We start from the raw sequence: 25,186 nt of genomic DNA, 5'->3' as shown, positions 1-25,186 counted from the left end.
AAAAAAGGGGCATGTACCGCCATTAAGAAGAAAAAAAAAACTTTCTTCAAATAAACTTTTTTATTCCATGCCTATTTGTGTAATGAACTACTAAAATTTTTTATTTCTAACAAGAAATCGAACATGTTATAACTAAATAACTAATTAGGCAACATAGAGAGATTATCACTGTCATTTTGACAGACCTGCGTCAGATTTTCTCTAATCTGTTCTGTCATCTTTATCGATATCTGTTCAGTGCAGTAGTGTGTTAATTTAAGAATTCGTTTTTGTTGTTTCATAGAAAAGTGGTGTTTATTGATGTTAATTTATTATATATTTGTTGTGGTTGTATAAGTTGTTGGCCTCTTTGAAAGAATATATATTAGTAGAAGAAGTATATTTTACGTAATAATATTTCGAATTCTAATGCGAGTAGGTATATAAAGTTTTAGGAGGATTTTTTATTCTAAAAATGTTATCAATAGTTTAACAAAATGGAAAAAGTAAATCAAACGAAAAATAAAGTGAAACCTTCCAAGAAGAAGTCCATTAAAAACCGTGCCAAAATTATGCGAAAATCGAAATTTGTTTCGCTTCACAACAAAAAATGATTATTTATTATTGTTTTATTATTAGATATTTCATGCAAATACCTTTCTAAATATCTATCTTAACATAAAATTTTCACCCATTTTGGTTTATTTTTATAAATATCTATTTATTAATAATAAAATCGTTTTCTATTACTTCCATTTAGCGCGACTATGATATTGTCAAAATATTAATCTTAGATAATGTCAAAGATTACCACTGTTGCCAAAGTTTATGATACTATCTCCCGAAGTTATATTTTGTTGCTACCTATTGATCGCTACTGTTTACTATTAATATTTTTACGGTTTTACTTGATCTTTCCAAAAGCACCTACTGAAAAAAAGATATAATTTATGTGGTATTTTTGAAAAAGTAGTTGAACGATCTGTAAAATAAGGTATCACTCAACCCCCCTTTCCATTAAAGATTTTGGGATTTGTGTCCGTCCACGCTAGAGGGTTGATGTAATTTAGTTGAAAACTGGTCTACAAATCTACAAAATGTCCCCCTCACAAATAAATTGGACATGTTTTTGCATATTTTTAGATTTCCTATAGGGACCAAATTATAGTGCGTGACATCTTTTCAAATAATTGACACACTGTATATCCTAAAACAGGATTTTAAGATATTGAAGTCTTCAATTTTCAAGTGGAATATGAATTTCATTGTTTTTCTATATTAGTGTTTATTGTAGTTAAGGGACATAATTGCTCTAAATACAAAAAATATATTCTGTCAACTATTTGATTCATCGTGTCAGAAGTCAGAATTAGCCTTTGTATCCGATTCATTTGAGTCACACCACCTCTATTCTTCGGGGGGTGCGAGGGGCAGAGGCTCGCGCGGCGGCTCCTTTGAGACGCCTTATACGGTAAGTAATTACCGCCTAGACACCGCAGTACCTATCGACGGTACCACCGTACCACCATGGACCGAGAAGTGGGTAAGACGCGAATGTACCCGAGTTGGTGCAGTTGATTAGTTCATAGTCTTGTTTTCAATAATTGTTTCGCGGAGGTGGAGGTTAGGCAACCCGTTGAGCTCAAGCAGAGGTGGCGGCTAAACTCAAATTTCGTATGAAAAATAATGCACTTTCTACAAAGATACACAAAAGCTCGAGATAAAGGCTATAGGTTAATCCGCAATTTCATTCTTGTTTCTTCATTAATGTTTTTTATAGCCTTTTTTCTATTCGAAATGTCGAATAAAGGCCTCTCCCATTTCTCGCCATTCATCTCTGTTGTGTGTGAGGCGTTTCCACATTGGTCCTGCGACACTTTTGATGTCATCGCTCCAGCGCATTTGAGGTCTTCCTCTTGGTCTCTTCGCTTCGTACGGTCGCCAGTTTCCAACTTCATTGTTCCATTTACCATTTTCGAGACGTTCGTTGTGTCCAGCCCATTTCCATTTTAATTTAGCCGCTTGTTCCACGGCATCCCTTACTTTTGTTTTGTTTCGGGTTGCTTCGTTTGTTTGCCGATCTATGAGTGAGATACCAAGCATCTGTCGTTCCATGGCTCTTTGAGTTTTTTTTTTCTAATCTTGTCCATGTTCAGTTCATTTTTCGTGAATGTCCAGGTTTGAGCTCCGTAAGTGAGAACGGGAAGGATACAAGAATCGAACACTTTGGTTCGAAGGTATTGTGGTATCTTTTTGTCTTTTAGTATATATGAGTTTTCCGTCCCATTCTTACTCGTCTGCTTATTTCGGTAGTTTGGTTTTCTTTGTTTACCTTGATATTCTGACCCAGATATATATATTTTTTTACATGTTCCACTTTTGTTACTTGGATGGTTACTGTTGGTTGATCATCTTTGTTCGACATTAGCTTAGTTTTGCTCAAGTTCATTTTCAGTCCTTTTTTTAAGGATTCTCTAAGAAGCTGAGAGTTTGTATGTTTAGAGTTTTCAAATTCTTTCTTATTCACTAATGATAGTCCATTGACATCACTAAATCGATCTGCTTTATCGTTCTTGCTCGTTGGTAACTATTGTAGTTCTTTTGGCGCTGATTCCATCTACTCGTTAGTTATGAAACACTCCATTAAATAAATATCTCTGGTATTTTTGGTAACATATTTTTATAATTCTTTTCTAGACTTGTAAGTCTGATGATGGGACCATGTTCTAGTTATTCTATATGACAACTACTCTCCTTTTATCTTTTCTCGTCATTTACATAAAGTACATCCATAGTGCGCAATGCATCTAGTGATTATGCGAAACTAAGCCTTCAGAAATGATAGGAATTGGAGAAGAGCAGGATTTTATTTCTATAACCTCTAGTCTGTTCATAGGGATCCAAGGATATTACTAAGATTTATTTTAAGGTGATACAGTAGCGATCAACAGGTAGCCAAAACGCGTTCCAAGATTGCGGCTATAATTTTGAATATTTTATCGAGATATTTGGCACAAGTAATCGTAATATAATAAAGAATGGCGGTACAGAGCCCAATTTGAAAAATATATTAATATGTGGAAATTACTCTGTAATTAAATACAATATTAAAAAAACGAGCCTTTACCGCCATTAAGAAGAACAAAAAAATATACTTTCTTCAAATATACTTTTTTATTCGATGCCTAGATTTTGTGTCATTTTGGAACTACTAATAAAATAAAAAATTTTAGTAGTTCTAAAATGACACAAAATCCAGGCATCGGATAAAAAAGTTTATTTGAAGAAAGTGTATTTTTTTGTTCTTCTTAATGGCGGTACATGCTCGTTTTTTTAATATTGTATTTAATTACAGAGTAATTTCCACATATTAATATATTTTTCAAATTGGGCTCTGTACCGCCATTCTTCATTATATTACGATTACTTGTGCCAAATATCTCGATAAAATATTCAAAATTATAGCCGCAATCTTGGAACGCGTTTTGGCTACCTGTTGATCGCTACTGTATCACCTTAAGGTGCATTCCTTTTCTCTCCAATTGCTTCCATCTTTCTTTATATTAAGCCAATACAATCCACTGTGTGCCTTCCATTCCATTGTTCTTGTGCCATCTACCCATCGGTTTTGAGGTCCTCCCATGCTGCTTGTCATCCTCCTTGATGTCCGTTCTACAATATCTAGTTATCCTAGGATCTAGATCTAGGATATCCGATACCTGGTATTTGTTATCATGATATTTGGCTATGTGATCGGGCTACAAATATTTCATTTTTATAATTTCTTTCGCAATATCCCTGACCTTTGTTCTACGTATAATCTCGGTGTTTCTAATCTTGTCTCCTGAATGTTCCAAGCAAGCTTCATTCCTTTGCGTCGATTCTAGTTTTTTAGCAAATTTCTGATAAGGGCTACGGTCTTTAAGCCCTAGGTACAAACTGATAGTATGCAAGTGTTATACAACTTTTTCTTTAAGTTTATAGGAATGGAGATGTTTTGAAGATATATGCTAGTTTACCGAATGGTAGCCCATGCTGTGCATGTGGAATTTTCATGTATGTTTTTAATTATACTAGTGTAACTTGAATCTATACGTGCGTTTTCTAGAGATTCACAGTCCATAATTCAATTTAGTCGAATATTTTTTGAAGATCTACAAACCATTATGCCATAATGGTCTATGGCATGGTACTAAAATGCTTTCTGAATCCAGCCTACTCGATACGTTGGTAGAAGTCGAGTTTATGTATTGGGTGGTTTACTATGATTTTGGTTAGCATACAGATGTGATAGCAAGGATATTGGTCGGTAATTTTCGATAATGTCCGCTTTGTCTCCTTTCTTGAATAGTAGGATGACTTTGGAATTGTAACATCCTTAAGACCCTTTCTTCATCGATTATTTTATTAAATAAAATAGTTAATACCTGTTATCCAGTCCAAAGCGACCTGTTGTCTAGCTCAAAGTGATATATTTGTCCAGCCCACAACCAATACAAACAACCAATACATTTGGTAAGGGAGCAAAGTATGCTAAATGTGCAGTCACTCGAGCGCTTTGGAGACTTATTGGGTTGTGAAGAGTAGGTCCTAAAACCAAAAAATTTCCATCTCCAACAACTGTTTTTTAGATTATAGGGCCATCTATCCATAATTCTAAAAAATGTCTAGAATAAAAGTAACTTATTTTAACGTAAGGAATCTAAATCTGCAATAAAAAATGGGGGTGCCTATTTAAACGCCCCATCTCCGTGGGGGTCTTGTTTGGTGCCATTAGGTAGATTTTTTAAAAATATTAACTAAGTGTATTTTTCAGTTTTTCGATCTGATGTTAATTTGGCGAAATATCGCGGAATTCGTATTAAAAATATTAAATTTAACCCCCCACCAGGACGTATTTTTTAGTTTTTCGATCTGTCATTCATTTCGCGAAATATTCGCTTTTTTCTTGTGAAACTTTGGGACTCACCCATTTCCTTACGCCCCGGTCAAATCGTCAGATTTTTAAAATATACACTGCTTTGCATGTACTTAACTTATCTTATCTTAATCTGACGATTTCGAGTTTTCCTAAGGAAATATTTTTTTATTCGGCCCCCCCTTAACGATCTCCCCTGCATTAAGAGCCAATATAAGGTAGAGGTACATTTTCAGGGTACAAGGTTTCTCTCCATGTAATAATCTGACGCGCTCGAGTAACTGCAAAAGTTCCCGCTTGGATTCCCCTACCAATTGAGATATATCCTGATCAAAACCAAACCCAATAACACAAAAGAAAAATCAAGGATTTGCATCTATATAATATCCTGTAAATGCAACAGTTTCTATGTGGGAGAAATGCGAGACCACTAAGGGTCAGGCATGTAATATACTCCAAAAACAGAGTCTTCGGCAAATTACAGATATGCATAAAACAATAAAGGAATTATCAAATCCCTCTATGATAGTGCCCGAAGTACCTGCTCCAATGAAAATGCAATTTAAAAGGAGAAAAGAAACAACAAAACACCACAAACACTCCAAAGATACTCACAAGAAGAGATTCATAGATGACAAGAATATTACATGTAAAGAGCTTATCAGAAAGATTCAAAAGGGTAAGAAACAGGTAGGTACACTATCACAGCAACATTCAAAGCAACCAAGTCTCTGAGATCTATCCTGTCCAAAACCAAACACAACAACACATAGAAAAGATCCAAAAACTGTATCTACAAAATACCCTGTGAAAGCAAAAATTTCTATGTGGGAAAAACTGCATGACCACCAAGTGTCAGGGTAAATGAGCATGAAACATACATCAAGAACGGATACTTCGATAAATTCCAGATATGCAAACATGTCTAAAACATCGGGCAAAGAGTACTACAATGGAAAGGTGCATGAATAATCATGAAGGAAATAGACACGAAAAAGATAAAAATCAAAGAAGCAGTTCTTATCCTACGTAATAAGAAAAAATGTGTAACAAACATATCAAACTTTTTTTTGGAACTTTTACTAATTTTTGAAGTTATACCGTTATACTTCTTTAGGCGCGATTGAGAGTAAAATTTCATAATTCTGCGCGCATGCGCACACAGACAGTATGGTATAAACGTTATACGGGATGTGATTGAATGTTAAAATCATCTGTCAATAATTGTTCAATATGGAGATTTTGGATAAACAAATTAATGTTGTGTATATTAGTTTTTATTGTTGTGATGGCAGAGAAAAATGCAAGTTTATAATATTGTAGTGACTTTTTAAATAGTTTTTAAAAGCGACAGGTACGTAGGGGAGAGTTGGATAAAACGGGATATTCGGATAAAACGGGATACCTAGCCTAGAGACCCAACTAGTGGTGCTATCAATCGGACAACGACGGAAAATTATTATCAGTCATTTTAACATTCTCAGTTCGTTTTACCTCGATGTCACTATTTGATGAAAAGTTGTTGTGTTTAGAATTGTTTGACTCTATTTTTTTGATACTTTGTACTTTTAAGTGCGTTGTTTTCTATATTATGCTGCCTGCATATATAAAAATATAATTCCGGTGACTATTTAATTTAATTAAGCAGTAATTAACGAATATTCTCATGTGTAGTCTACCTAATTTTACTTTCACATTTAGGCAGCAGCCATTTTTGTTTTGAAAAATGTCGGAGTTGGACAAAACGGGACACTTATAAGTTGGATAAAATGGGATACAGTTTCCTATGTCCCGTTTTATCTTCCTATTTATTTGTTGGCCTATTAATTTTTTAAATAGAGATATGAAGCGTTTTCTCATACCGCAGAGAAGAACAACATATTTTTATGTGACTTTTGTTCTGATATACCTACCTAGTCCTAAATAAAAGGTCTTCTTTCTCACTTTGCTATAAAGCATAAAAAACGCCTATTTTTAAGTTTCTGACTACTGAAGGTATTATTCTTTCAAGAGTAAATTTTACTATACAGTTTAATATCTACTTAATCTAGACATAAATTAAGTTTTAGACAATTTTATACAAAAAATTAAATATTATAAACCTATCCCGTTTTATCTAACCGTGGTTGGATAAAACGGGATGTGTAGGACTTTATTAAATATTTTTTTTACTATTTTCCAGTTATTAAAAATAGCTAAAGATATGTGTTTTGTGTGCTGCAATAAATGTTATACCTATAAAAAATAATATTATGATAATTTCTTTAACATATTTTCCGTAGTAAAAGTAAACAAGAATGGTATCCCGTTTTGCCAACTCTCCCCTAATAATTGTAAATGTTTCAGTATCCTAATAAAAAAATTCATAGGTAGGACCTACCTATTTGGACAATTTAAAGAGAACCTACTAAAATAGTATGTAATGCTTTGATTTACATAATTTGATTACCATCAAAATTTCTATCAATATTCACCTAATATGTATATTATTTTCTTACTCTATGTTTTTTTGTATTCTAATATTTCTTTCAATCCTAAATAATTTCAATTCAAAATTAAAATAATTTGGTTAAATTCAGAACCGTCAAAAGTTTAATCCGTTTAGTTAGTTGATCTTCGCACATGATGACACATGGTCTCCGTGGGTAAAAGTTTAAGGTGAACGAATTTCAATTTCAATACTAACTGCGCTGATAAGCGGGTTCGAACCCCAATAGAAACTTTTATTTTTTTTATTTTTTGAAGTTATACTTCTTTACGATCGGGGGTGAAATTTTATAATTCCCTGGCGCATGCGTAGACACACAGGGTCAGGGTCAGGGACAGGGACAGGGACAGACGCGTTGCTAATCTTTCAAATTATGTATGTATCAGCGCAAATAAGTCATTAAAAGAATATAGGTATTAGTAATATTAATCTACTTCTTCTTCTTCCTTCTTTTAAATAGCCTTTAAAGCCTGTTTCTTCTTGAATATTGGCCTCCTAAATTGTTTAAGCTATCGCACCATCTTTTTCTTGGTCTGCCAATACTTCTTCGTCCATTTGGTGACTTATCTCGTGCTATTCATACTATCCTATCCTCTGCCATTCTACTAATGTGTTCGTTCCACTCCTGTTTCCGTTTTGTCACCCATCCATTTAAGTCTTCTACATTGCATGATCTTCTTATGTTTTCGTTTTTCTCCCTATCCAACAGACTTTTCCTTGATATATTCGTCGGAGTATTTTCATCTCTGTTGTTTCTAGTAGTCGTCTCGTTTGAGATGTGTCAGGTCTTGTCTCCGCCGTGTATGTCAATATAGGTCTAATTGCTGCTTTATAGATTCTTAGTAAATGTTCTTAGTATAGTGTTCTTAGTAAATGTATTATTTATTATAATTTTTGTGTCTTTAGATTTGTCTTCCTCGAGCGTAAGATAATAAAATATCTATTTTTATACTTTACTTTGATCTATTTTTCACCGTGATGTGTAATTATATCTGACACGTCAATAACACGGGGCTTCATAGCTCGATTGGTATAGCATTGGACCAGAGATCGAGAGATCGCGGGTTCGAATCCCGGATGATTCATATTCATATTCATTTTTTTTGGTATTGTTAAGTGTTGGTTAATTTTTGGTAATTATTGTTAATTTTTGGTATTGTAACTGTTAAGTATATTTATTTCGTTGAAATTATAAAATATAATGGAAGTATAACATCTTACGTGCGTACAAAGTACACACACATTCTTTTTTTAGTTTTATTTTTACGTTTTCTGTTTTATTTCCAAAACTATTTCTTCTAAACATCATAAAGCTTCCTATCAATAAAAACGTAAATACTCCAAATATTTATAAATCAGTATTCTAATTGACACATATCCACGAGATCCCATACCGTGGAATTATCTCTAATAAGACAACCTCATATACGTTTCAAATCTGTAATTAAGTGTGAAATAATTATGCCCTTTTAGAATAATTAATGAATAAATTACTTGGCACAATAATTTACTGCTTGTAATTATCTATCGAAGCCGCAATTTTCAAAATGTCAGCAGCCTTTGGGTTACGGCGCGACCTACGTATACTATGATTCGATTTTTGCGAATTTCAATGAAGAAAATGTAATTGATGTAATTAGAAAAGGGATTTAATGATCGGTTGGGACTGTATTATTTGTTTTAACGAATGCTGAGTGGATTTTGTAAGATTTGCTAATTATTCTTTGTTTACAACTTGATTGTGTGTGTTTTTAATGTGTGAAAAGTTCCAAGAAATTAAAGAAAGTTATTTTAAATTAGTTATTAGAATTTTTGCATTTTTTCCAAAGTTTTATCAATATGCACTCAATCAAAGAGAAATATTTGATTGATTCAACCGTTACTTGATGGAAATTCATTTTATCTAACAATACAACACTGAATACTTTTGTTTTCAATATGTATTTCCACAAAATTTATTACAAATTAATGTCACTGCAGTTGTTTCGACAGAGTGTCATTATTAAGCGATGGGTTTTTACAATGCGGCTATTCTTTAAATATATTAAAATAAAAGCAAAGGTTGAGAAGTGGGGAGCTGTTTTTCTCAAGTTGGTCATTCAGAAATATATCTATTTTTTAAATTTATTAAGGTGCTATCGTAGTGTAAAAGTACGAAATTCATATACATACTTTTTTTGCGAATTTCTAAAATAAAAAGTACTATACCACTATTTTTGAAAATTTGCATAATGATTTATTATAAAAATAAGTATATGTAAAATAATGTTCATAAAAAGATATTGAAAATTAAACGATTTATGCGCCAGCTACTGGCACCGTGAAAATAAAAACTTGGCCCCACTGCCGCAGTGATTGGGACTAATAATAGAGATTCTTAAACATGAAACTTTAAAAGTGATTATTGAAATATAAGTTATTTCCTATACTATCAACAAGGGGTTTTTTGATCGGATAAAAAATGTCAGTTTGGCGGTTTTTGAAACTACAAATGTTTTAGCTAATTTAAAAAAAATTCAACATTTTGTCATTTTTCCAAATTTTAATATTTTTAAAAAATCCTAGTTGGTGGTATAGGAAATAACTTATATTTCAATAACCACTTTCAAATTTTATGTTCCAGGATTTCTACTAGTCCCAATCATTGCAGCAGTGGGGCCATGTTTTTATTTTCACGTGCCAGTAGATGGCGCATAAATCGTTTAATTTTCAATATTTTTTATGAACATTATTTTACATGTACTTCTTTTTATAATAAATGCTCATGCAAATTTTCAGAACAATTGGTACAGAACTTTTTGTTTTAGAAATTCCCAAAAAAGTATATCAATTTCGTACTTTTACACTAGGATAGCCCCTTAATTTCCATAGGTTCTAAGTAGAGATTGCAATTTCTGGATCCAGCATCCAGCAATCTAACTGAATCCAGCGGCTTTTTTTACATGCTTGATCCAGCAAACCGTGCTGAATCCAGCAGCGCTGATCCGCAAACGTGTCAAATTCGAAATAAGTTACGTCATGTCTTCATTGGCCTCTTTATTCAAAGCCGTGTGTCAGCAACAGTTTGCTTAATACGCTGGAACGGTTCTACAGCCTAAAATTTTGCATGGATAAAGTGTTGATAGACATTGATTCAGCGATAAAATTCTTTGCTGGCGAGTGGTCAATAATCAATGAGTTGATCGCTACTTTTCATCCGGTGAAACCGGCTGTAGAAGTTCTTTACAGAAGAGAGTCCACTTTGATAACGGCCGACACAACCATGAAATTTGTCTTAGACAAACTAGCACTACGCAACAGAATCGCGTAACGGCGTCTCTCTGAAATTACAGCTACATTATAGTGTATGTACTTACAAAATCCAAAAATGGATGATGAAGGACTGAACAGTCCTGGTTATTTCCCCATTCCAAAAAAATGCAATGCGACACGAGATGAAAAATTTGTTGAGTCGTATAAATAAACAAGTGATGTGGAACCAATGCCAGAGGACATAATGGTAGTAGAAGATGGGCCGCTAATCCGGAGTCCGTGAATTTTACTTTAGAACAAGAACTTGAGATTGAACTGAAACGAGAGAGAAAAAATACTTCAAAAAAAATTGGTTCTTATGAAAATTATGCACAGATTTTGAAAAAGAAATGACCGTTTATGAGACCGAAAGAGCAAAAGGCGATCATTTGTCCATGGTTTATAACCATTTGATGACCTTAAAACCGACCAGCGTAGAGGCTGAAAGGGTTTTCTCCGCAACCGGCTATATGTGTAGTTTTGTGGAACGTAGGTTAGGCGGTAAGACGATAGATAAAATATTTTTTTGAAGGTCTGACTTTCAAAAAACTAAATAATTCATGTTTCTGTAGTTTAGAAATTTAGAATACAGACTGATTTTTTTCATGAGATCCAAAAAACGTGCTAAGTAACTGTCAGTAAGCCATGGAAGAAAAACATATTACTTAACTTGTGTCAGCTCAAAATTGTGTCAATGAAATTTGCTTCAAATGAACTACTCTTACAACAGGATAAGTTCATTTGTAGTATGGTATAGTTAGACCCAAACCCAGACATCCAAAGTGAAAGTTATCTTCCAACACCAAATTGTTCTATATGGTCCACATAATGTTCAGAAAAAAGTCACACTATTTTGAGCGTCGGGTTTGGGGGGGAGAGGGGGGAGAAATCTGCAAATTCCTAGTTTTTTACGTGTTTCGTCAATATTTCTAAAACTAAGCGGTTTACCAAGAACAACCTTCTACACAAAATTGTTCTACATTAAATTTGAAATAAAAAAGGCCCTATGCATAACCCTTCTAAAATGAACGGTTCCAAAGTTACGGAGGTAGTATAGTATAATTGGTCCAAAAAAAGGCCTAGCCCAGACATCCAAAGTAAAAGTTTTCCTTCAACACCAAATTGTTCTATATGGTCCACATATTGTTCAGTTTAAAGTTACACCATTTTGAGCGTCCGGTTTGGGGTGGAGATGCGGGAGAAGTCGGTAAATTAGTAATTTTTTTAAGTTTTTCGTCAATATTTCTAAAACTATGCTTTAGCGTAAGGAATGTTCTATAGAAAAATGTTCTACATAAAATTTAAAACAAAAAAGGTTCTATACATAATTGTTATAAAATCAACGGTTCCAGAGTTACGGAGGGTGAAAAGTGGAGGTTTTCAATATTTTTTATACTTACCGATTTCTCCCCCCTCTCCCCCCCCCCAAACCCGACGCTCAAAATGGTGTGACTTTTTTCTGAACATTATGTGGACCATATATAATAGAACAATTTGGTGGTGGAGGGTAACTTTCACTTTGGATGTCTGGGTTTTTGGTATAGTTATATCATAAATATTGTCAAAAAAATATAAAAAATATCGAAACCCTCGATATTTCACCCTCCGTAACTCTGAAACCGTTGATTTTATAACAATTATGTATACAACATTTTTTGTTTTAAATTTAATGTAAAACATTTTTGTATATAACATTGTTTACGCTAAAGCATAGTTTTAGAAATATTGACGAAAAACGTAAAAAAACTACTAATTTACCGGCTTCTCTCCCATCTCCCTCCCAAGCCGGACGCTCAAAATGGTGTAACTTTAAACTGAACAATATGTGGACCATATAAAACATTTTGGTGTTGGAGGAAAACTTTTACTTTAGATGTTTGGGTTAGGCCTTTTTTTGGACCAGTTATACTATACTACCACCGTAACTTTGGAACCATTCATTTTAGAAAGATTATACATAGGACCTTTTTTATTTCAAATTTAATGTAGAACAATTTTGTATCGAGGGTTGTTTATCCTAAACCGCATAGTTTTAGAAATATTGGCAAAAAACTTAAAAAACTACGAATTTACCGATTTCTCCCCCCTCTCCCCCCTGCCAAACCCGACGCTCAAAATGGTGTGACTTTTTTCTGGACATTGTGTGGACCATATAGAACAATTTGGTGTTGAAGGATAACTTTCACTTTCGATGTCTGTGTTATGCCATCTTTTGGATCAACTATACTATACTATTGGATAAAATTTCATTCGTGACAATTTCCAGCCGACACAAGCAAAGTTGAACAAAAGGTTGTTCAAAAATGAACAAATAAAAACATTAAAATCGTATTTTTATTTTGAGTCCACATTTTGCTGGATTCAGGCCAATCTTGCAAAAATCCAGCTGGACTGAAAATGTTGAATGTGGAGAATTTTATACTGTTCATTAAAATAATGATTATGATCTAGAATCTAGAAGGTGAAGTCCGTACGTAGAATCTGTTTTACTATTATTAAAAGCCCTTTTGTGTTCTGCTACGCGTTTGTCAAAGGTTCTCCAGTTTGGCCGATGTATTTTTGGATAGTCACTACCTGCCAGTTTGTATACCTACACACCATAGGTACATACCTATTTGCCTAAGTTGTTGTTGGTTCTGAAATCATCACTTGAGAAAGGAACTCTGCCGAAACAGCTGTAGTGACATTAATTTTTAATAAATTTTGTGGAAATATTAAGTTTTCAGTGTTGTATTGTTAGATAAAGAGGTTTGTTACTATAAGCTAGCTAGTTGAAAGGCCTCAATATGGTACAGATTATTAAAGTGGCTGAATAAAATTGCAAATTATACGCTTGTTCAAACCCATTCAAAAGATAGGTTATTGAAACCCATCCATGGTCAAATTAGCTTTAAAATAAAATTGTAATTACTAGGGAGCGGATTTATATGCGATTAATTTTGATGAAATATGCAGTAATAGCTATTTGTATAACAAGGGAGGAAAGTGCTACTTTTCCTCCCGAGAATGAAGTTTACTGCCCGACGCGTAGCGGAGGGCAGTAATCATTCAAGGGAGGAAAAGGCACTTTACTCCCATGTTATACATATGGTTTTTCCACCTTCCTCAAATTAATAAAAGTCATTTTTCATTTTTACTTAATTTATTTCTGTAACTAACCAACAAAATTTATTCAAATTAAAACAAACAAGTAGGTACAATATAACTGTCAACTGTCAAATATAAGTCAAATTATTAATGTAAACATTGTTAAATCAAAATAACAATTTACTGTTTTTTACCATTCTGCAAAATACTGGGTGTTTTATAAATAAACGTTAAAATGTATAGATACTTACGTAATAGAAAATAGATATTGTACAGGGCGTCAATAAGTTATATTTCATGAATGACGTCACTTTTACTTTTCCTCCCTAGGGAGGAAAAATATTTTCCTCCCTAGGGAGGAAAAGTACAACTTTGCTCCCTACAATCAGGTCCGGAAAAGTATACTTTCGGTAGAGGTAGGTGGAAAAAAATATATATATGCAGTAAAAAATTACGAAATATGCGCAAGATATGCACAAACATTCTAAAAATGCGCATTTCGAGAAACCACAAATTTTCTGTTCTATTTTATTCTAGGGGGTTTTTTTATAGGAGGGGGGGGGCGACAATCTTATTTATTATCTTTCAAATAAAATCATTATTTTTATATATGCAATTTATTCACATTTTTTACAAAAACTGATACTATTTAAAATAAAACAACAATATGTTTTTCCAAATTTTTTACGAGGAAACTTTTTCTTTGATCGGAAGAAATATTTTTATAACTTGAAAAACTCCTTTCAACATCAACAGAAGTAATTGGGGCGTATTTAAAATAACTTAATAAAGCCGAAAATTCTGCATCAAAATCAATTTCGGAAGTAGTCTGTCCATGTTTCCTTCTGAATGTGTTACGCTTTTATTAATTCGTTAATCTCCTTTCTTTGCCCTCTGATCATTCGCAAACGCAAACTTGTATAATCAAATTTTGATCAACTTTCATGAAGCAATAAGACAAAAACGTCCAGGAAAACTCTTACGTGGTGTCATTTTTTGCATGCTAATGCTCGACCTCATGTTGCAAAAGTCATCATCAACAAGGTGTGTCCATTCATATCTGTTTGCTGTTTTTTGCGTCCATTCGTGACCGGCCATTCTCTTGTTGTCATTAGTCCATATTGTTTGTATGTTGCCAAAGTAGTGAAAGAAAATATACAACGAAAGATAGAGGATATTAGAGCATCCACCCTATAGTCTCGATTTAACGCCATCCGATATTCATATCTTTGGGCCATTTAAAAACGCATTAAGTGTATATTCCTGCTTTATCCTGCTCCCACGGAACCCTCTAAATTTGTTTTCCTCTAAAGATAATATCTATTTTTTTTTCGCGGAATTGTATTCTGTTTTTTAAATGAATATTTAATATGAATTTTGAAATTCGATAGATAAAGACCAAATATCTTCCTGTATGTCTCCTTCATTACAACTGCAAACAAAACAAGTTTTCTAGAAACGAAAAAAAAACAAACAAGTAACGATCTTAATGACTTCTCACCAGGACTAACAACATTAAGTGAAGAAAAAGAATCAAAACAAAGCGTTTCTTCATTTACAAGGTATGGTCGTTTGTTTCTCGTAGAACTCAACGGCTCAACCACTTATTGGGTGGGCAGATCAGAGCAGGATCAACAACAAAAACGCAAAATCTAATGTTTTGGATGAATTGAATGGCCGTGCAAGTTAAGGGGCCATATTAACAACGACAGGAATGGAGTCGGCCAATATTGTTCAACAATATTTTATTTAGAATATTAAAAATAATATTCCACTATAAACACGCCACAAAGAAATAAATTTTAGCAACACAAATATCAAAGTTTCGTATATCGTAGTGGTATCGTATTGTACTCCGTCGAATGCCTTCCTGAAGTCGATATTGCGTTGATATGTTTTACTAGACTAGATATGACGCAATTTTTGGGATTCTTGTATTGCTCTCTTTTTCATTCCTCTCATTTCATCATCGAGATTAGCATTTCTTAACCATTGGCTGCTATACGTGTAGTTAGTTCTCTTGGTCCATCACTCCTATGTATTGGGTGCATCTGGGTTTCTTGGCTAGTGGTGTAAGACGGCTGGTGACCAGCTCAGCGCATCTTTGTGTTTATCCTCTGGTTAATCTGCTTACCAGTTCCTTTCATTCTGCTTTGTTCCTTGGTTTGGCTTTCACTGCCCCCTATTTTAGTCGACTCTGTCCCTCTTTCTTGTCCCCTCAGGTTGATATTCTAGTGCTTGTCTTGTGATGTTATTAGGATCTTTCCTTAACGTATGGCCAATCCAATTCCATTTCCATTTTTATTATTTTTTCAGCTCAATTGTTGTTATTGTACTGGTTTGATTTGTTATTTTCCATAGTTCTATAGAGTGGAAGGGCACTCTTTTGTCCTGGCGCTAAGAAATTGGCACCAAAGGCGAATGAATCAAGTAAATGGTCAACGGCATAAGGATACAGAAGGCAAGGAGAAACCACTGTATTAAAGATCCAATTGGATATCTCTAGTACAATCATCATGGCAATGAGTACTAAAAGAAAAAAAGAAACTGATCATGGGAATCGAAGCCCAAGATCCGGCAGGGGAGGAACAGACAAGGACTCCCAGGTCGTTAATCGGCGAAACCCTTGTCAAACACCGAAACAAGACAAATTAAAATTAACGAAGGCAAAGATAGGTACGTGGAATGTCAAAAGCATGTATCAGCCGGGTAAAATGCATAACATCCTCCAAGAAATGAGAAGACTGAATATAAATATACTAGGAGTAAGCGAAACATGGTGGCCTAACTCAGGATGCCTTTCGACCAAAACCGGTACCTTATATTATTCGGGAAACACTGACAACCGACAGACGTGGAGTAACAATTATTATCGATACAGAAGTCAACAAGTCAACAGAGGGTTTTGTCCCAATCTCAGAAAGAGTGATGCTACTACAAATAAGGACATCACACACTAAACTAAATTTGATTCAAGTATATGCACCAACGACGGATGCAACAGAAGAGGAAGTAGAAACATTTTACCAACAAATTGAAGATGCACTGAAAATGACAAAGAGCAGGGAAATCACGGTAGTTATGGGCGATTTTAATGCAAAAGTCGGCAAGGGAAGTGCTGGAACAATAATGGGAGATCAAGGACTAGGGGAACGTAACGATAGAGGTGATCGTCTAATACAATTCTGCCAAGAACAAAATCTAATAATCACAAACACGTTCTTTAAATTAAACGGTTACTTTACTTTACTTTAAACCTTTGAGACGGTTATATACATGGCGCTCACCAGCAGATAAACCGGAAAAAGTGGTCAGAAACCAAATCGATTATATGCTGATTAAAGAGAGATATCGTAACACCATCAAATCCGTTAAAACATATCCAGGAGCAGATGTCACATCAGACCATAACCCACTAATCGCTAATGTCACGCTTAAGCTTAAACGTATTAGAAAACCCCAAAGAACTCCAAATTATAGATGTTAGCAAACTGAAAGAAGTTGATATAAAAAACAAACTTCAACAGAAAATATACGAAAACTTGGATAAATTAGATACTAACAACTACGAGGTAAACCATCAATGGGAAACACTAAAAAACTGCCTACTTGTTCCATGCAAAGAGATATTAAAAGAACCGATAAGAAAGAGAGACAACTGGATGACCGACGAGATACTCGGCATGATGGACCAACGAAGACAAGCCAAGAACGAAGACAATCACAATTACAAAATAACTAACAATGAAATCAGAAAAAAGATAAGAGAGACAAAACAAACTTACTATGAGGAAAAATGTAAAAAGATAGAAGATCTTCAGAACAAATATGATCTATTCAACCTGCATAAAAAGGTTAAAGAAATGGCAGGGCTGCAAAAAAGAAACCACAACACAACTCTTTTAGACAAAAATGGAAACACTATTATAACGACTGACGAAAAGCTAAAACGATGGAAATAATATATGGAAGAGCTTTTCGACGACGAAAGAGGAAACCTACAAGACATATCTTTCGAAAACAGGGAAACAAGTGTAGAAATTACAAAGGAAGAAATATTGTATGCACTAAAAAACACCAGTAACGGAAAAAGCCCGGGGCCAGATCAACTGCCTATTGATATCCTTAAAATAATAGAAAATAAGTACATAGATGTCCTCTTAAAGCTATTTAATGAAATTTATCAGTCGGGTAACATACCCAATGAATGGTTGACCTCAACATTTATGTGTCTCCCAAAAAAGAAAAATGCTAGAGAATGCACCGACCACCGTACCATAAGCCTGATGTCTCACACACTTAAAATGTTTTTAAAGATCATTCATAAACGCATTTACCAAACACTTGATATGGATATTGAAGAAACGCAATTTGGATTCCGTAGAGGCGTAGGTACCCGTGAAGCTCTCTTTGCATTCAACGTACTAATCCAGAGATGCTTGGACGTGAACCAGGATATGTACGTCTGTTTCATAGATTACAACAAGGCTTTCGATAAAGTCCGCCACAAACAGCTAATGGACGTCCTCAAAGCAAAACAAATACAATACAATGACCTCCGAATTATAACAAATCTATATTATAAACAGCAAGCACGCATACGCATTAACATACACACATCAGAAGAGTTCGAAATTAAAAGAGGAGTGCGACAGGGGTGTGTATTGTCACCACTACTATTCAATGCATACTCTGAAGAAATTATGAAAAGAGCTCTTGAGGGAGAAACAGCAGGACTAAAGGTAAATGGAACGCCAATTAACAACATTAGATATGCAGACGATACTATCATAATAGCGGACAACCTTAAAGACCTCCAAAAGCTAATGAACAAGATAGTTGAGTATGGAGAAGAATATGGATTATCAACAAACATCAAGAAAACTAAATTTATGAGGATATCAAAAACCCAAAATAATGATGAAAGCCTGACAATTAAAAGTAAAACTTTAGAACAAGTAGAAAACTATAACTATCTTGGCACAATAATTAATCACACAAACGATTACTCCAAAAAAATCAAAGTTCGAATAGAGAAAGCAAGAACAAATTTCAATAAAATGAGAAAGGTACTTTGTGCAAGAGAACTGAAATTAGACTTGAGAGTTAGGCTGGCAAGGTGTTACATTTTTTCGACTCTGCTTTACGGGATAGAAGTATGGACTCTTAACGCATCGACTACTAAAAAGTTGGAAGCATTTGAACTCTGGGTGTATAGAAGAATCCTGAAGATATCATGGACCGAGCATATAACAAACAACGAAGTCATGAGTAGAGTCAACAAAAGACTGGAAATATTGGAAACCATCAAGACACGAAAGCTGCAGTACCTGGGGCATGTTATGCGTAATGAGAGATACAACATACTTCAGTTGATTATACAGGGGAAAATCCAGGAAGTGTAGGAAGGAAACGAATTTCGTGGTTGCGTAACTTGAGGGAATGGTACGGATGCACATCAACCGAACTGTTTAGAGCAGCAGCATCTAAGATCAGAATAGCCATGATGATTGCCAACCTCCGTCGCGGAGATGGCACGTCAAAAAGAAGAAGATAGTTCTACATTCGTTACTTTATTAGGCCAGTAAATTTTTAGGATCTCTCTTAAGGACCTATTTATACAAGTCTGTATAATAATATAGGTGTGCATCTTTGTTGTGGTTTGGTCGTGCTTCCAAGTTTCTGCTGCGCAGAGTAATAGGTATGCTTTTGACACAAGCATTGAATACATTGATTTTTGTTGCTTCTGATATTTTACTTGTTTGCCAGATTTAATCCATTGAAGGCGAATTGTGCCTTGATTATTCTTGCTTGTATGTCTTTCGTGCATCCTCCTGTTCTTTCCATCTTCTCTTTAAGTGCTATCTCCACGACGGAGGTCGGCAATCGTCATAGCTATTCGGATTTTAGAGACGCCTGCTCTGAAAAATTCATTTGATGCACATCCGTACCACAACTCTCATGTTGCGCAGCCACGATATTCTGCGTCTCCCTATGCTTATTTTTCCTTGAATCTTTCTCTGCATACACTCAAAAAAAATTAGTTCGTAATATTGATTAACAGTGATTACTGAATAGTATTTCGTTGTCACAACAATTTAATTTGTTGTTTCAACGAACTTTTAGACATTGACGAATGTATTTGGTTATTGTCACAATGATTGAATAATAATTGTGAGAATAACTAGAGTACATTAATCAATAACACTCAATTTATTCAGCCAATAACTTAGTTTCGTATATTTAATAAATACTGTTAATTCTGGCAGCAACTCACGTTCTTGATTTCGTAGATGACAAGCAACTACCTTGGTTTATCGTGACAACGTACAGATTTCATTAAAACAATGTACAAATGTTGTTAATATAGAGTAATATATGATTATTGAATAGATGTAAATTGATTGTTGTGACAACGAATGCATTAATCAATCTACTACTGCATTTAATTCCCACAATCAATGCGTTCATTGTGACAATAATCGTAGTTATTGAGACAATAAATGTTTTGCTTGACCATTTGAAAGTTAACGGCTTTTCCTTATCGTGATACCCCTAGCTTATCTGTGTTACCGAAGTGCCGAATAATAATTGCATTTCGTTTTCAAGTGTAGTCCGTAGTAGAAGGAAGTTTTTGTGTGTCTATTATCGTGAAATTTCGGTCGAATTCTTTTTAAATGTATTGAAGTCCCTGAGAACCTCTATAATGAATATTTTAATAAGTCACAGGGGTGAAAAAGAGAAAATTTAGTATGATTTTTAATTTCAAATAGGCATACCATTCAACAGAAACTTTTTGTTTATTCTAATGGACTTTCTGCCCTCGGTAATAATGTAATGTTTTATTCTGCGTTTAAATTTTTCAAAAGACTTATTAGTTTTCTCAGAATTCCAAAAAAAATGAATGTGCTTAAAAAGAAGCTCAATCGAGATTTTGCACCTGCGCTCTCAAAAAGAATTAAAGTGTTATACATTTTTGGAATCACTATTTCAAACATCAAAGTTACGCCGCGCCTGTCACCTGAAGAGGGATCGTGTAAAGTTCGAAACATTGATGTTATAATATACCTTGATTATTTTAAAAATCGACCTGTCCGAGCGTTTTGCTTATGTGCTAAAAATAAATAAGTTAATAAGGGGGTGGGGGAGTGTAACACTTATTCCAGTACACTGTATAAGTGAAATCATATGAAAAATCACACAGTGTAAAGTCCTTTAGGTTATGGACAAAAAAGGGGATTTAAAAAATTAATATTAATCAATTAATATCATACATTGGGCTATTGCATTCAGTAATTATTAATATAAAATACGTTCATAGTAGGAATGAACGGAGTTAATTGTAACAATAAACGGAAATAATTGTAGAAATAAACGAAATACGTTAGGAGAAATAACACTGTTATTGACACAACGAATAGTCTTCGTCGGTCAATTAACAACGTTGTTGTTTCAATAAATAGTGTTCGTTGACTCAGTGAACAGAGTTCGTAATATCAATAAATAGTGTTCGTTGACTCAGTGAACAGAGTTCGTAATACCAATAAAGTGATATTATGGTATACATAATGAATGTTCATCCATTCAATAAACGTAATACATTGGCTCAACGAACGAAAATAATGAATTGATGAACATCGTTTTGTTGTCCCAATAAAACCAAGAATTGGACAAATTTTAAGTATTGCGTTTGTTGTCTGAATTAACATTTTTATTGATATTACGTACCTTTTTCGTTGAGTGTAATCAATTGGAGCAAGTTGTATCTATTTCCACGTGTGATATGTCCGAGATATTCTAATTTTCTTGTTTTAATGGTATTTAAGATTTCCCTTTCTTTATTCATCTTTCTCAGAACCTCTTTGTTTGTGACGTGTTCTGTCCACGATATCTTCAGAAGTCTTCTGTACACCAAGAGCTTGAATGATTCTAGTTTTTTCACTGATGCCGTATTCAAGGTCCAAGCTTCCATTCCATAAAACAAAGTCGAGAAAACGTAGCACCTAGCCAACCTAACTCTTAGCTCCAACTTCAAATCTCTTGTGCAGAGCACTGTCCTCATTTTGTAAAAATTTGCTCTAGCCTTTTCTATTTTGATTTTGATTTCCTGGAAGTAATTACCTGTAGAGTTGATCACCTTATTTCCATGATTAATCTCAAATACATGACATTCTTTACTTCTTAAATTTTTTTACCTCTTATTTTAATTTGATTAATTTGCTGGTTATCGTTTTTTAAGATTTTTGTGTTCTCTGCATTTATCTGGAGACCAATCATGTCAGAGTACTGTGTTAGCTCATCAATTTTTGTTTGCATTTGAGTGTTAAGTTACCAGGCAGTCGTCGTCAGCAAATTTAAGATCAAGCTGGTTAAAGACGTTCTCCATCTAATGCCTGTCCGTGACCACTCCCTCGTGTTCTGGTCTAGCTTTGTTCCCTTTATAAAACAGTTTGATTAGGTTAATAATTTTTGTTTTTAGTCCATACTGTCTTACAATTTTCCACATTTGTTCCCTATTGGCTCCATCGAAAACCTTTTCAAAGTAGATAAAACTTACATTTTATGTATATCTCTCTCTCCTTTATATGCTTGTTCGACGATGATTCTTAAGGTACCTAATATTTAATCTATAGTGGAGCGTTTATAGCGAAAGATTCTTTGGTTATTGCTAGTTTCTTGCCCAATTCTTCTTTTATTGTTTCGAGCAGGATTTTTGTTCGTACCTTGGATTTGGCTTTTAATAATGTTATTGTACGCCAATTTTTACAGTTGCTCAGATCTCCTTTTTTTGGTATTTTTATTATTAATCCATTTTTTGGCAGTTCTTCATTAGTCCATCTTTAATTCAGAAGTTTATGTAGCATATCTATGGATTGCTTGGTGTCTGCGTTTATCAGGTCGATGGGTCTGTTCCTGCGGATTTGCCATTCTTTCATATTTTAAGTGTGTTAGCAATTTCGTCTCTTGTAATTGTCCGTGTTAACCTCTAATTCTTGTATTTCAATTTTATCGTCTAATTCTAGGGTTATCGTCGCCAAATAGCCATGGAATAAAGGAATTGCATTTGGATTAGATCTCTTTTAAAACAAGTGTAACTTTTAGGGCTATAAAAATGATTTAATAACAAACCACATTTTTAGGAATTGGCTCCTTTTTACAAAAAAATCGGCAAATATACTATTCTGTAACTATCTTCATATTGACCAAAAAATATACTTGAGAAACTATCAGGAACCACTATTACAAAGAATGTATGTGAAATTGTTAACAACATTCCTCAGTCCAGTCCTGCAAGAAGCCATTTTAGAAACGCTGCGATCTTTTGTTTCTGGGTGGTAGAGCGAGACGTTGTTGTGGGATTCGCATGGGCTAGACAGAGACCACCAAGAGAGTGTGGGAGTTTGACAAGCCTAATTGAGAGGCTAACGAATTGGATGTTTTTATTCGAAACAAATATTTCTTTGAGGTGTCTTCCCAGAGATAGGATGAAGATATACAATGTAACATAGGTAGAGGAAAGGGAAAATAATGGAGATATTTATAACGGTTTGACGAAAGTTTTGACGATTGTTTATAAGGTACGACATTTTCAAAATTTAAACAAATGATTTAGGTTTGTGTTTGCTTAAATATTAAGGTGCGAATCCACAATGGATTATATGATGAGATTTCTGTCTCATGAAATAAAACCTAACCTAAAATCTACCTACTAGAGATAATTTTGTAAGAGAATGTGTCATGAGATTCTAATTTCAAATCATGAGTGTAATTTCCTCACCAAAATAATCTTTTGCCTGCGTTTATAAGGGTATGTCATAATCCCACAGGTAATTTCGTCACCAAGACCAAAATGGTTATTTCAGGTAGATTTTACTAAAAGGCATTCAATTGAATTATTTATCTACTATTAAATTACAGTAGGTACCTATAATTATAATAATTAATTAATTAATTATAGTATTTTATTTTTAGTCACAATTGGAATTTTGATAAAAATGGCATGTTTAATAGAAAGTGATCGCGGTAAACCTTATTGGTATTTGAAAATTTTATTTTTTATAAAGTGAAAGTTTTAAAAAGTGAAGAAGTGTTCTGGAGGATAAAACAACTTGTAGTGCGAAATTTTTTACTATTGGTGCAACTTTTACAATATCTAGAAGTAGCCGATAACATAATCATGAACCAGATTGTCAGAAGTTAGATCGAAAAATTATTTCTAACTACAGTGGAACCTCGATAACTCGGATTAATCGGGACCTCGGCCGATCCGGGTTATCGAAAATCCGGGTTAGCCGGAGAATATGGTAAGAATTAATAAAATACGGTATACTTACAGATAAACTCCGTTAGAATTGAAATAACATGAAATATATATAAATATGCACAGTACCTACACATCTAAATTACTAAAAACAGGCAAACACAAACCTAAGCAAACGGAAGCGAACAATACAATACTGTATTCATACAGTCACAATCGGAACGATGTTCTGTTATTTTGTATTAAGAACAGTGAAAACTAAGACCATTGATTAAAAAATAATTTTTTAAATACCTAGTCTTTCTTAAACAATGCTAACACAGTTTGAAATAAAAAATAACACACTACAGACCACAATAACACTACAGACAGGTGGCTGTTGTTTCTGCCGGCGTGTGCCATTAGTCATTTTTACCATCGCATAGTTCAAATTACACAAATACACATTATCTCTCAAATATTATATTACATACATACATTTTTATTGTTGAAATATTTATCTGATAATTAACTATTTTGATGGGAAATAAGCCACAATTAAATTGAAAAAATAATTTTATTAACATTTCGACGCCCAGATCGGGTGTCGTTGTCAAATTAAAAAATATGTACTGAAAATCAAAATGTTTATCTGATGAAAATAGGTCCGGGTTAGCCGGACTTCCGGCTTATCGGGGGCCGACTTATCGGGGTTCCACTGTATTGTAAACGTAAAGCCGAAGAGAATATTATTGAAAAACCAGCAAAAATTATACGCCAAGCGCTTGCAGCTAATTTGTCTGAAACAATTACTACGATTGTTGTCAGTTACATTTAAGAGGATCGGTACGTATTTTCGGCTGCAATGCTATTCAAATGGGGATTCATTTTTTTCGAATCCTGAGAAAACTAATAAGTATTTTTGAAAAATTTAAACGCAGAATGAAAGATCACGTTATTAGCGAGGGCCGAAAGTCCCTGAGAACTTCTATAATGTTTATTTTAATAAATTACAGGGGTAAAAAACTAAGAGAAAATTTAGTGTGACTTTTAATTTCAAATATATCATTCAAAATAAACTTTTTATTTATTCTAAGGGACTTTCGGCCCTCGGTAATAATTTAGTCTTTCATTCTGCGTTTAAATTTTTCAAAAATATTTATTGGTTTTTTCAGGATTCGAA

Source organism: Diabrotica virgifera, chromosome 4 (genome assembly GCF_917563875.1).
Source record: "Diabrotica virgifera virgifera chromosome 4, PGI_DIABVI_V3a".
Taxonomy (NCBI): domain Eukaryota; kingdom Metazoa; phylum Arthropoda; class Insecta; order Coleoptera; family Chrysomelidae; genus Diabrotica; species Diabrotica virgifera.
Note: the sequence above shows the minus strand (reverse complement) of the source record.